At 39.7% G+C, this 12,942-nt stretch overlaps 1 non-coding gene across 1 annotated transcript; it reads right to left on the bottom strand.

Annotated features, from left to right (window-relative positions):
- Positions 1–12,211: 12,211 nt before the first annotated feature.
- On the bottom strand, positions 12,212–12,316 carry LOC123391428. Its single transcript, XR_006606110.1, has one exon. It is a non-coding gene; the product is annotated as a U6 spliceosomal RNA (small nuclear RNA).
- Positions 12,317–12,942: the final 626 nt, after the last annotated feature.

Genomic DNA, 12,942 nt, shown 5'->3' with positions numbered 1-12,942 from the left:
TAATCACCTGTAAAATGTTTTATGAACATTTTGTCTTAATGATTCTCAGTCTTTATTGTGCATGAGAAATACCTGGAGAAATGGTCCAAACCTGGATTGCTGCACATTCTTCTTCATTTCTTCCCCAGATAATCTAATCGGTGCTGGGGCCCAAGAATCTGCATTTTGAAATTCACAGTGATTCCGATGTTGGGTAAAGCACAGGGTTTCATTTAACCTGCAGGACTGCATCGCTAATTCTGATTTGGATGCTCACCCTCTTTCCTGGCCTTGCCTGTGCTCAGCTCCCTTTGTCCTTCTTTGTCCCTTTTGCCTGTGTTGCCTCCTCCCCGCCCTGGGAAGCTAAGCCCTGGAGCACCACACTTTGAGTCCCCGGTTGTGACTTCGCCCCTGACCTTACATGCAGACCTTTATTGGCTATTGGTCACGTGGCGAACAAATTCTCACTTGCTCTGGCCTCATTTCTCCAGGATAAGTTCCAGTCCTGGAAGAAATGACCACCTAGAAGTATGTTGTGTGAACGGGTTACTACACTTTAGGAAAAACATAGCAGATCTGGAAAAGAGACTGCAGACATTAAAACAGCACAGAAGGTTTCATAGGAGGCAGAAGAAATAATTACAGTCTGTATACCTGGGAAGTAAAAAAATTCCCCAGGAGGGCCATAGTCAGAACCAGCTGGCACCATCACGGGGTGCTGGCCTCTCAGTTCAAAGTCACTGGAAAACATGTACGTAAGAGCAAAACAATGTGGTCTTTCCTCATACAGAAAAATACCTATCACGGCTTGGGGGAGGGGATCATTTTGCAAGATAAAAGAAACATATTATCTAACAAGTTATGCATTAGATGTAGACAATACATTATCAGCAAATAAATCACGTAAGAGTTAAAAAACATTCTTGAAACATTGATGCCTGTGGGATACATGAAGAAATAAAGGAAACTAAATATGTTCTGATGAATCTCTAATATTTGAAAGAGACCAATCTCTCCCAAAGGGATTTCTTTTTCCTTTACTTTTTTTTTTCTTTTTAATTACTGGTTTGCTGAAACCAGACATTTATTTCTTCTTCAGCCAGCAGGTCAAATGAAACCTCAGCACACCTGTAAAGTAATGTGCATGGTATAATAAGAAAAATGGCATGCAGCCCTCTGGAATGTCAGTGTAGTTGGAAGATAGAACATATGCATAAAAAAAAAAATAAGCATGGCACAGCCAATGGAATGCACTGGAGTTGGGGAAAAGGCCCTGCACTACGAGAGGCAGAATAGTCTAGTTAGTCCCTAGGGATAAATGTCAGGATCTAGAGTCACCCTTAAAAGATTTTTGCCTCAATTTTTTTTATCTTTACCATAGAGACAATGGTAACAGTGGTAATACCTCTGTTAGTTTATAAGGCTAAGATTTAATTAATGCATGTAAAATGTATGCCATCCAGCGTAAAAGCTTAATAAATAATCAGGTCCTTATTATCACTGTGCCCTTCCTTTTGAATGTTTTCTGTCATGCCATACTTTCTTTTAATCTGGTTAACTCTTACTCACCCCTCAAAACCCTGCTCAAATAACACCTCCCTCAGGAAGCTGGCCCTGATTGCTCATTTTGGTTTTGGAGTGCATTACTATCAGCATTGATCTCTCAGTTTTTGGTCTCCTCCACTAGATTCTATGCTGTCTGAGGGTAGAGAGCAGGATTTATTTGACTGTGTCCTGATGGCTTAACAGCACACTCAACATATCTCAGGTACCAAGCAAATAATTCATTAGGTAAAATTAATTTCCTTTTTTTTTAAGATTCTATTCATTTATTTGAGAGAGAGTGAGGGGGAAGAGAGAGAGAGAGAGAGAGAGCATGTGCACAAGCAGTGGGGAGGGGCAGAAGAAGAGGCAGAAGCAGACTCCCTATTGAGCAGGCAGCCTGACTTGGGGTTGGATCCCAGGACCCTGAGATCATGACCTGAGCCAAAGGCAGAAGACACTTACCAGCTGAACCACACAGGCACCCCAGAATGAATTTCTTAAATAAGGAAGGCAGGACTTTGTACTCAAGGTCCAGGTAAAATCCTAAAGGACAGCAATGGGAGGGGCACAAAGTCTCATGAATGAAAAACTATTGGTTTATACACATCTTCACAAAAGTTACAATCCCCTCCTCCTGTTGATCCATATTCTTCTGTTGGAAATGTACCTACAAGATGCAATTTTAGTTTGGGTATTGATATCTAGATGGTTACTCCACCACACTAATTTAAAAGAGCTTGACATATAGCACCAATGGCCATGGTCGCCAAACTGTGGAAAGAACCAAGATGCCCTTCAATGGACGAATGGATAAGGAAGATGTGGTCCATTTACACTACGGAGTATTATGCCTCCATCAGAAAGGATGAATACTCAACTTTTGTAGCAACATGGACAGGACTGGAAGAGATTATGCTGAGTGAAATAAGTCAAGCAGAGAGAGTCAGTTATCATATGGTTTCACTTATTTGTGGAGCATAACAAATAGCATGGAGGACAGGGGGAGTTAGAGAGGAGAAGAGAGTTGGGGTAAATTGGAAGGGGAGGTGAACCATGAGAGACTATGGACTCTGAAAAACAATCTGAGGGGTTTGAAGGGGTGGGGGGTGGGAGGTTGGGGGAACCAGGTAATGGGTATTGGAGAGGGCACGGATTGCATGAAGCACTGGGTGTGGTGCAAAAAACAATGAATACTGTTACGCTGAAAATAAATTTAAAAATTAAAAAAAAAAGAAAAGAAACACAGTTATAAAGACAGGGAAAAAGAAAAAGGAGCCTGACAGAATTTCTACTTCATAAAGTTATTATTGTCATTAAATGTAATAATAAATATTTGGAAGCAGAGTCGCCCACTAGTAGTGTATCCAATATAAACTCAGAGCACTTTTGTTAATCCAGCACTTCTTTCCTGTCTCATGCTCTGGCATAGGAGCCCCATGAATGAAGGAACTATCTCTTTCACCATTATAACCAGAACACCTGGAAGAATAAGTTCCAAGTAATTTCTCAATAAATATTGGTAGATTGAATGAATGATTGAACAAATTACTGAGTAAGAGCGTATAAGCTTTTTTTCTCAAGAAAATAGTTTATTTACGCTTCCCCACATGCTGTCTGCCTTCCTGTGTTTCTCCCTTTGACTGACCCGCGTTCTATAGCTGGTTAACCAACTTTACACAGATACCTTCCTGCTAATATTGTCCTCTCAGATTTCATTTTCAATGGCCCCATCTTTCTTTTAGAGCCTTATTAATCCCCCAATATAAATTATTGTCTCTGCAACTCAAGTCCTATAATAACTGTCATCTTTATTAGAACAAATCTTTCATGCTGCTTGACTTTTTCTGACCCTGATCCAGATCTTAAGTAACCCATTTTGGTTCCTTGACTCGTGTCAACTCATTCTTGATCACATGTATGGTATGAGTTTTTGCTATGTTGCTTCAAAGACAGTTTTTAAGTTATAAAAGTAAGGACTGGGCGCCTGGGTGGCTCAGTGGGTTAAGCTGCTGCCTTCTGCTCAGGTCATGATCTCAGGGTCCTGGGATCTAGTCCCGCATCAGGCTCTCTGCTCAGCGGGAATCCTGCTTCTCTCTCTCTCTCTCTCTCTCTCTGCCTGCCTCTCTGTCTACTTGTGATCTCTCTCTGTCAAATAAATAAATAAAATATTTTAAAAAAGTAAGGACTTCAACATGTCAACATATCTCAACAATAGGTTATATGTAGATATAATGTCTTATATAATATATTGTTAGGCATTTAGATTCAGTTATTTTCCAAATATTTTCATTTGTGGGTATTTAAATAAATATGTACTCTTGCTGTATTTCCTAATTTTAATTTTAAGAAGTATAACTTTCGAAGGCACATGGGTGGCTCAGTTGGTTAAGTGAATGACTCTTGGTTTCAGCTCAAGTCCTGGTCTCATGGGGTGTGGGATCAAGGCCCCTGCTGGGATACCCACTCAGCAGGAGTCTGCTTGAAGATTATCTCACTCTGCCTTCCCACCACTTGCACATGCATACGCGTGCACTCTCTCTCTCTCAAATAAAGAGATAAAGCTTTGAAAAAAAAAAAAAGTATTACTTTTTTTCCCTTATGGTTCACAACATAGTAATTCAACAATTGTATATATTACACAATGTTCACCCACAGGAAGTATAGTTACCATTTGTCACCAGGAAAGGTATTACTTTGTGTGGATTTAAAAATGACTTTTTAATTTGGTATATTTATATATTATATTATATATTATTATATTTGTTATATTTAATGGTGGTTCTATAATTTGGGCTGGTTCTGATGTCTCAATGACTTAACTTCCCTGATTCCCAGTTTTTAAGTTTATAAGGTGGAGTTTCCTGTCAGTGAACATCACATATGTTACAAAATTCATTATTCTTTCATAGTATTTAACCATAATATTAAGAACATTGTGTATTATATTAATATTATTTGATTCCTAGTACTTAGGGTATGAATTTTTTAAAGATTTTATTTATTTATTTATTTATTTGGGAGACACAGAGAGAGCACACAAGCAGGGAGAGAGGAAGAGGGAGAGGGAGAAGCAGACTCCCTGCTGAGCAGGGAGCCCTTTGCAGAGTTCAGTCCCAGGACCCTGGGATCATGACCTGAGCCGGAGGCAAACGCCTAACTGACTGCGCCACCCATATGCCCCTAGGGTATGAATTTTTTAAAGCTGTTGTAAGTATTGTCAAATAATTTTTCAACGTTTTCTGCCACATTGCGTGGTCTCCAGAAATGGATAGATATACCAGTTCCATTCATATTTTCACTGGTACTATACACACTATAATTTTAAAAATAATTTAATAGAGGAAATGAACTTCATTATTGTTTTCATTTGAGATCTTTCACTAGAAATGGAGTTGAACAATTTTCAATTTACTCAGACATTTTTATTTTCCCTTACTCTTAGCATACTGATCCCAGACTATAGCGGAAAAAAATATTTTAGCAATTTTTATGCATTAAAAATCATCACCACAGATTTCAATAAACTAAATGTCTAAAACAATCTTTTCAATAATACCAGTTCTCATCATGCAGTAAGTATTTACATAGCTTAAATCTCACTTCAATGAAAAGGATAGTCATGGATTAAGAGAGAAGTCGTAAAAATCAAGTCCTGTACCCAGGTCTCTTTTTTAACAGTCAGCTTCTGTTAATTACAAGCCAGGGGCAGAGAAGGGAGAGACAGTTTCTATTCTATACCAAATCAAGAGAAAGGGAGGTCACTTATCTGGTGAGTACAAAGCAAATCAGACTCTGCTCCTTTCCCTATTCCACCTTTGTTTGCTTATTTAACCAGGCAAAAGTACTTAACTACACAAAACAGCTTCTACTATATTGACATAAAACTCATTTCCCATGACCCACAAATAATCGCTGGCAGCCTTCAAAAGGGTACCTGCTCACAGCTCCATCATTTCCTTAAAATGAACTGTGGCAACAGCCCTACATTCAGTCAGTGCAATTTTTAAAATTTTAGAACCAAATGGCCCTTCATTTGCCAAGCAGTTTCCATGAAATAGTTTTTTTTTTTTTTTTTTTTTTTAATCATTTATAAAATGTCACTTTCAGGGCACCCTGGTAGCTCAGTGGGTTAAAACCTCTGCCTTCGGCTCAGGTCATGATCTCAGGTTCCTAGGATGGAGCCCCACATCAGGCTCTGCTCAGCAGGGAACCTGCTTCCCTTCCTCTCTCTCTGCCTGCATGTCTGCCTACTTGTGATCGCTGTCTGTAAAAATATAAATAAATAAATAAATAAATAAATAAATAAATAAAAGTCACTTTCACTGTTGGACAAGAACCCAATTTGATGACCAAGTCTGAGGACTTCCCGGGGCACTGGCTCTCGGTCGTAGCTGCGCATTGGAGTTTTCAGGAGCTTTAATGGACACTAGTGTGCCCCCTTGCCCAAGGTTCTGATGTCATCTGCCTAGGCTGAAGTCCAGGCAGTGGGATTTTTTTAAAAGAGCCTCAACCAAGAGCTTCAACCTCACTGCTTTAGGGGAAAGTAAGGGATAGAGTTTCTTTGTTACCTGCTGTAGGACTTCTGTTTGTGAAATGTGATGACACATGTGAGTTTATTTCTCAAAAGAAGAGATTCCTGAGGATTTGTTTTTTGTCTGTTTACTTGCTTGTTTGAAGCCATACATATTTTGCCATAGTATTTTGAACTACGTATTTAAATACTATGTATATAGTATTTAAACTATAGAATAAACATGATGCAAGTTAATCAGATCTTTTAAAAAAGTAGTTCTTTGGTTTTAAGACTTTACACAAATGCGGTTGAAGGAACAAGTACCAAATGGAAACGGGACACCAATGGCTTTGCCAATGATGCTCTGACTCATAGTTACTGTTTTAGCATATTTCCTGGCATCCTTTATTCCTACTCTTCTGCTTTCCAGAGACATCCAGACCACCTCCTTTATGCATCTCTTTGTTCTCCCTGCCTGGCAGTGGTGCCTGATACCGTCCAAGACGTGGTTGTTGACTGACTGCATTTTTCCATTGTTCTGCTAGCTAGAGAGGCTGTTATTCGTAGCAGTGCCACAGTGACCTCTCTTGATGAAACCAGAAAGTGCAGAAAGGCATTTTAGAAAGGAGTTCTCATGACAACAATCAAGTTGAGGTTAAAATGGGAGCCAGTCTCAGCCTTGGACAAAACTGAGGAGGAGATAATACCAAAGGAGCTTAGGGCAAATGGGAAGCGGAACAACACAGTTGGTCTGTTTCTGTGAGTAGCCTGCCCCACACTTTTAACTTGTCCGAATCCTTTTCTCTGTACATCCATATCCCAGAGGCACAAGCCTAAATGCACTCTTTTTAAATGATTTTCCTAGGTTTTCAGCATTCAAAGATTTAAATGTTTTGTTCTATGGATTGATTTTTCATGAGTCAACAAGGCATTCTAACCAAAGCAATTAAAAAACCCCATACTGTATTTTGGAAGATAAAGTCACAGTGCTTTAAAGTAGTTTTTTTTTTTTCTTTTTTTTTAACTGTTCTTACTTTTAGTTTGTATTTGTTGTTATTGTTTATGTACTGATACACACTTGGTGTAAACTCAGAGGGAGGAAGAAATGAAAGAGACAGCTTTTGATGCTATGGTCAAGGAGATATCTCCTTAAGAATTTAAAGGCAAGAAAATTCGATCTTAGGGGCTCCTGGGTGGTGCAGTTGGTTTAGCATTAGACCCTTGGTTTCAGCTCAAATCATTATCAGGGTCATGAGATCCAGACCTGAGTGGGACTCTGTGCTTAGCATGGAGTCTGCTCAAGATTCCCTCTCCATATTCCCCCTCCCCTCCACTACCTCCTTTCCCCCACCCCCCTGTCAATCAATCAATCAATAAATCTTAAAAAAAAAAAAAAAGAAAAGAAAAGAAGAAAACTTGATCCTATGATACAAGTACAAATGAGAATATTGCTACCAAATCATAAACATTTAGGCTATCAGGGTTAGCCAGCTAAGAGTTAACCTGAAGACTCTGGCTCTAAACTCAGGGTTCAGTTTCAACCTTTGCACTGACTGAATCAATTAACTTTCTGCCTAATTAACTCAGCTCTCAGATGAGGCTACCCATTAAGCATCCCATATGGACAGTGGCCCTATTTCCCCTTCTAACAACAAGGTATAAAATTGCTTATCTGCATACTGATAACTTAGAGGTTAAAGAAAAAAACAGGAGGTAGGGTGTTTGTTTAAATAGAAATAGGATATTAACACAAATGTGCTTTGAACAAAATGATAATTTTAGAGCTGGTAATAAAGGAAAGAGTATACAACATCCAGGTGAAGAATTAAAACATTTTCTTCCGTGAATGATGAATGAAAACACCCTGGGTCCTCACCCCATTGACATTCTGGGGGCTTCGATCATGGGCCCACCTTCACAGTGGGCCTACACTGCAGACCCCCTAATAGCAATAAATAAGCCTTTTGCCATAAAACCATTTTAGAATGAATCCAACAAAGAACTCCATGTCAAAATACCAAACTATTTTTATAAGACTGCAGGTTTACTCTATTTATTTTTCTTCACACACCCTGTCCCCAAGACTTTTAAAGAGTGCTAAAAATGATACAAAACCCAAGAAGATAACAATAATAAGGCAGAAGCAACAGAATAAAGGAAACTAAAGATAGGGCCAGAGAATGGAGCCAGAAAAGAGGCTAAAAATATGCATAAAAAAATATGCATCCATGTGCTCTCTTCTACACTAATGGGCCACAAATGTGGCGTTCACCTGCTAGCAGCCACAGTGAATAGTGGCCTGATCAAGGACTTCCAAACAGACTCTCTAAGATAAAAACAAATGAATTTCACAGAAGACAACCAACTCTTCCCTGTGCTGTGCCCAGAAAAACAAAACAAAATAAAACCAAAAAACCCTACAAAAAAAAAAAAAAAAAAAAAACATTTTGCTTTGTCCCTTTGTGAAAAAGAAACTATGTGATAGAATAAGCAATGTCCTCAATAATATCTTTTTCCCCCATTTTATTTTATTTTATGTCTTTTCTGTGTTCCAAAATTCATTGTTTATGTACCACACCCAGTGCTCCATGCAATACGTGCCCTCCACAATACCCACCACCAGGCTCACCAAACCCCCCATCCCCTCTCCCCTCCAAAACCCTCAGTTTGTCATCAATAGTATCATAATACAAAATTTCATAGGACTTTTCCTGAAAATACTCCTCTGGACGGGGTGCCCAGTTTCATTTGAATTTCAGATAAACAAGCCAGACATACTTTCACTAAACAATTACTCATTGTTTGTCTGTGATTCAAGTTTAACTCAGCTCCCTGTATATTTATTTGCAAAATCTGGCAGCTCAGGGAAGGCCTCAGATAGAAATGCAAATCCCTACATCTGTGCATGTTGATAATACCAAAGTGTAGGACCCTGTTGAGCTACCAGCCGAGGGCAGATCTGTGCTATATAGCTTAGGACTCTTTAGTATCTAGGGGACAAATATTCACCCCAGTTTAAGAATTGGAACATTAGGGGTGCCTGGGTAGCTCAGTGGGGTAAGGCCTCTGTCTTTGGCTGGGGTCATGATCCCAGGGTCCTGGGGTCGAGCCCCACATCAGGCTCTCTGCTAGGCCGGGAGCCTGCTTCCTCCTCTCTCTTTGCCTGCCTCTCTGCCTACTTGTGATCTCTCTCTGTCAAAAAAAGAAAAAGAAAAAGAAAAAAAGACATTAGATGGGAAAGCAATTTTCTGGGTCATTAAGAACTAGAAGAGCTTTTACTTAAAAATGCTTCTAAGTCTGCTGTATGGACAGGGGATTGTTTCTCCTCTGTGGGGGTATCAGAATATCACTGATAGTCTCCCCTGTAAAAAATCAGTGAGTTTGCTTGTTTATTTTTTTCTGGATTAGGTGCCATATAAAATGATTGCACACTGACATAGATTAATTATCTTAAAGTAGAGCTTCCAATCCATCCTGTGGAATGTGAGAACCTAGTAAAATATTCTAAATGCTTTTTGAAGTATTAATTAGTGATAAAAAGGCACTTGACAAAAAGAAAGAAAGAAAAAGGATAGCTTTTCAGTCTTAGAAAGTCAATTGTGGGTTCAAAGAGATTACATAGTCTGAAATTTGATAGAAATTGCCAAATTGCTCCCTAGTAACAGTTTACATGCCAACCCATGGGATAGAGAGACTGCTTTCCAGCACCCTTAGTAATAGGATACTTTGGGTGCTTTCATTTTTGCCAGTCTTCATGTAAAAGAAACTGTATTTCCATGTTGCCTCTACTTGAAACTCATCAACTATAAACAAAATTGTAGTTGACATTTGTCAATGTGGGACTGCCAGCCCCCACTGTCAGTCCTTTTCACCATTCCCAGGCACCCAAGGATTACCCTTTGGAGAATTGTACCTTGCTGTGTCTTTGGCGTAGGCGGTAGGGTCCACATCTCATTATGAAAACTATGGGGTCAAAGCAGGGGGTCCCATGCAGGAGGTCCCATGACAGTCCTTTGGACATTTGGACTTTCTAGGGGAGCGCTGATTAGGAGAATGACCCAAGAGTGAGGGCACTGGGTGAAGCCACAGCCGTCGCGATGAGAACTGCTGTGTGAGTGCTCTGTGCCTGTGCTGAGACTTTGACTGCAGTTCTTACCACACAGAGCTCTGTGGCCATGGTCTGGTTTAGAACATAAGCTTTTACTGCCCTGAGCCCCAGCTCTCTCTCCAATGCATCCACTTCCTCTTTGAGAAAAATCATTGTATTCCTTCTGCTTGCCATCAGGGACACTGGCACTATTGCATAGAGAGAGGTTCCATCTAATTTTTCTATAGTGGATCTGTTAAATAGTGAGCCTTTCCAGTGCATGAACATGATTTGATCACAGTTTACCTACAATTTCCTCAGGAATTCATCTATGGTATTATATGCAAGTATTAAATCCAAATTACAAAAAAAAAAAAAAAAAGATTAGCATGAACCCATCTAGAAGGCAGAATTATGAGGTTTCATTAAGGACTGGTTCACTTTTAAACAAAACGATTACACCATGGTGTAAAGCGGTGTTTGGGTTTGGCACATGGAGCATAGTGAGGAGAATTGAAGTTTGTTGATTTCCGGGTTACAAGATTAGTAAAAATAAGGACTTAGCCCTAAATATCAATACTTTCATCACTGCTTACCAGCTAATGTGGAGAATCAGAATATGCCACCCATTAATGTACAGCTTTAGTATAAGGAGATTCAAGACATGTAGAAAGAAGCTTCTCAGAGCTTCTTACCTGACTCAAAGCAAAAGCTTCTGGAAAGGAAAACTGCCCCAATTGCCCTCTCCATGGCTCTATGGCCATGCAGAAGATGGAAAGCTGGCACCAAAATGGACCTGCACAGACAAACTTTGTTAAGAAGGCCCTCCTTGGGGTACCAGGGTGGCTCAGTGGGTTAAAGCCTCTGCCTTCGGCTCAGGTCATGATCCCAGGGTCCTGGGATTGAGCCCCACATCAGGCTCTCTGCTCAGCAGGCAACCTGCTTCTCCCTCTCTCTCTGCCTGCCTCTTTGCCTACTTGTGATCTCTGTCTGTCAAATAAATAAATAAAATCTTAAAAAAAAAAAAAAGGCCCTCCTTTTCCATTAGTTTCTCCCATGTAGGTGGCCTCCCACAGTCTGCAGCCCCCCAGAAGTCTGGAAACTCTTCTCCCTTTGTCTTGTCACTTCCTTACAAATTTGTCATTCTTTGTCCAAATGCCATGTAAGTCCAAGTTTGAACCATCCCTTTGAGTTACCCGTCACTGAGTTCCTCCCACATGCATGTATGCTGTCCATGTCAGGACATTATGTTTTCTCTCATTCATCTGTATTTTGTCAGATTATTATTCAGGAGCACCTGTAGAAGCCATTCATTAATAAATACCACATGTTCCCTATAGAAAGTACTATTTCTTTTTGTTATTAAATTGTGTGTATGGACAGCACCTTCCCCTATCAAATGGTTGCAAAACACTGCAACTGCCCCCTTGAAGTGTAGCCTTAAGGTTTGATCATTTCTCTTTCTTTCTCTGTGTATGTATGTGTGTCTCTTTCCTTTTCATCTGTGTATATAGTCTCCCCATCGCCTTTGGCCAGAATCTTTCATGGATATAGCTGTACAATTACATATAATGCATGGATTTTAAGTATTCATTCTGAAGAGTTTTGTTAATCATATACACCTATTTAACTGCCATCTGTGGAAATAGTAAACATTTCCCAAATCCCAGAAAATCCTCTCAAGCTTCTTTCTAGTCAGTTCTGCACTATTTCCCCTAAGAGAGAGAGAAAAACAAAACAAAACAAAACACTAGTTTCTAACAATTATACTTGTTTTGCCTATATGAATATTCATATAAATTGAATCATAAAATGTGTGCTTTAGTTTTAAATTTGTTTAAAGATTTTATTTATTTACTTGACACATACAGAGAGAGATCACAAGTAGGCAGAGAGACAGGCAGAGGCGGGGGGAGTAGGGGAAAGCAGGCTCCCCACTGAGCAGAGAGCCTGATATAGGGCTTGATCCCCGGACAATGAGATCATGACATGTGGGGCTTGATCCCAGGACCCTGAGATCATGACCTGAGCTGAAGGCAGAGGCTTTAACCCACTGAGACATAGGAGCCCCGTTTGTATTTTTTCTTATGAGTTCTCTATGTAATTTGCAAATTTGTGTTCATCTTTGTGCAGGGGCCCTGCTACTCTGCTCTATATCATTCCAATTTTAGTATATGTGTTGCTGAAGAGACCATAGTTCTTTATGTATTTTGGATTCAATTCTTTAATAAGATAAACATTTTTTCTCAAACTACTATTTTTTAATGAACAGTGGCAAGTACATATCATAACCATTCTCTGGAGTAGATATACCCAAACATTCAAGTAACAAATATACCAGGCAGTTATTGCCATCACAAATATTTGGTATAAAAAACTATCCTAAAACACAGTGACTTAAAAGAATAGCATTTATATAGCAACCAAGGGATGAAGTCAGTTTGGGTCAGCGGATCTAGGCTGGGTTCAACTAAAGCATCTTGGCTGAGGTGGTTCTGTTCCATGGGTCTCATGTTCTCTTCCTGGAATCAGTGCGTGGGCACAGCCATATTCTTCTCATGGAAATGGCTGAGGCACAAAAGGACCAGCAGAAACATGCCAGGCCTCTTGAGTCTTAGACTCAGACTAACACTGTGTTACTTTCTCATCCACCTGCAGACCAAAGCCTCAATCATGGATGAAACTAGAGCTAAAGTGAGAAAAGTGCCCTGCCCACCATTAGTAACCTTGGCAAAATTACTTGGCAAATGACATAGATACAGGGAGGAGTGAAGAATGGGAATTATTGAAATCTGTTGCAAACATGTGACAGTTGCAA

Source organism: Mustela putorius, unplaced genomic scaffold, assembly GCF_011764305.1.
Source record: "Mustela putorius furo isolate JIRA1106 unplaced genomic scaffold, ASM1176430v1.1 tig00000224_pilon_pilon_pilon, whole genome shotgun sequence".
NCBI lineage: Eukaryota > Metazoa > Chordata > Mammalia > Carnivora > Mustelidae > Mustela > Mustela putorius.
Note: the sequence above shows the minus strand (reverse complement) of the source record. Positions and strands in the feature narration are given on the sequence as shown.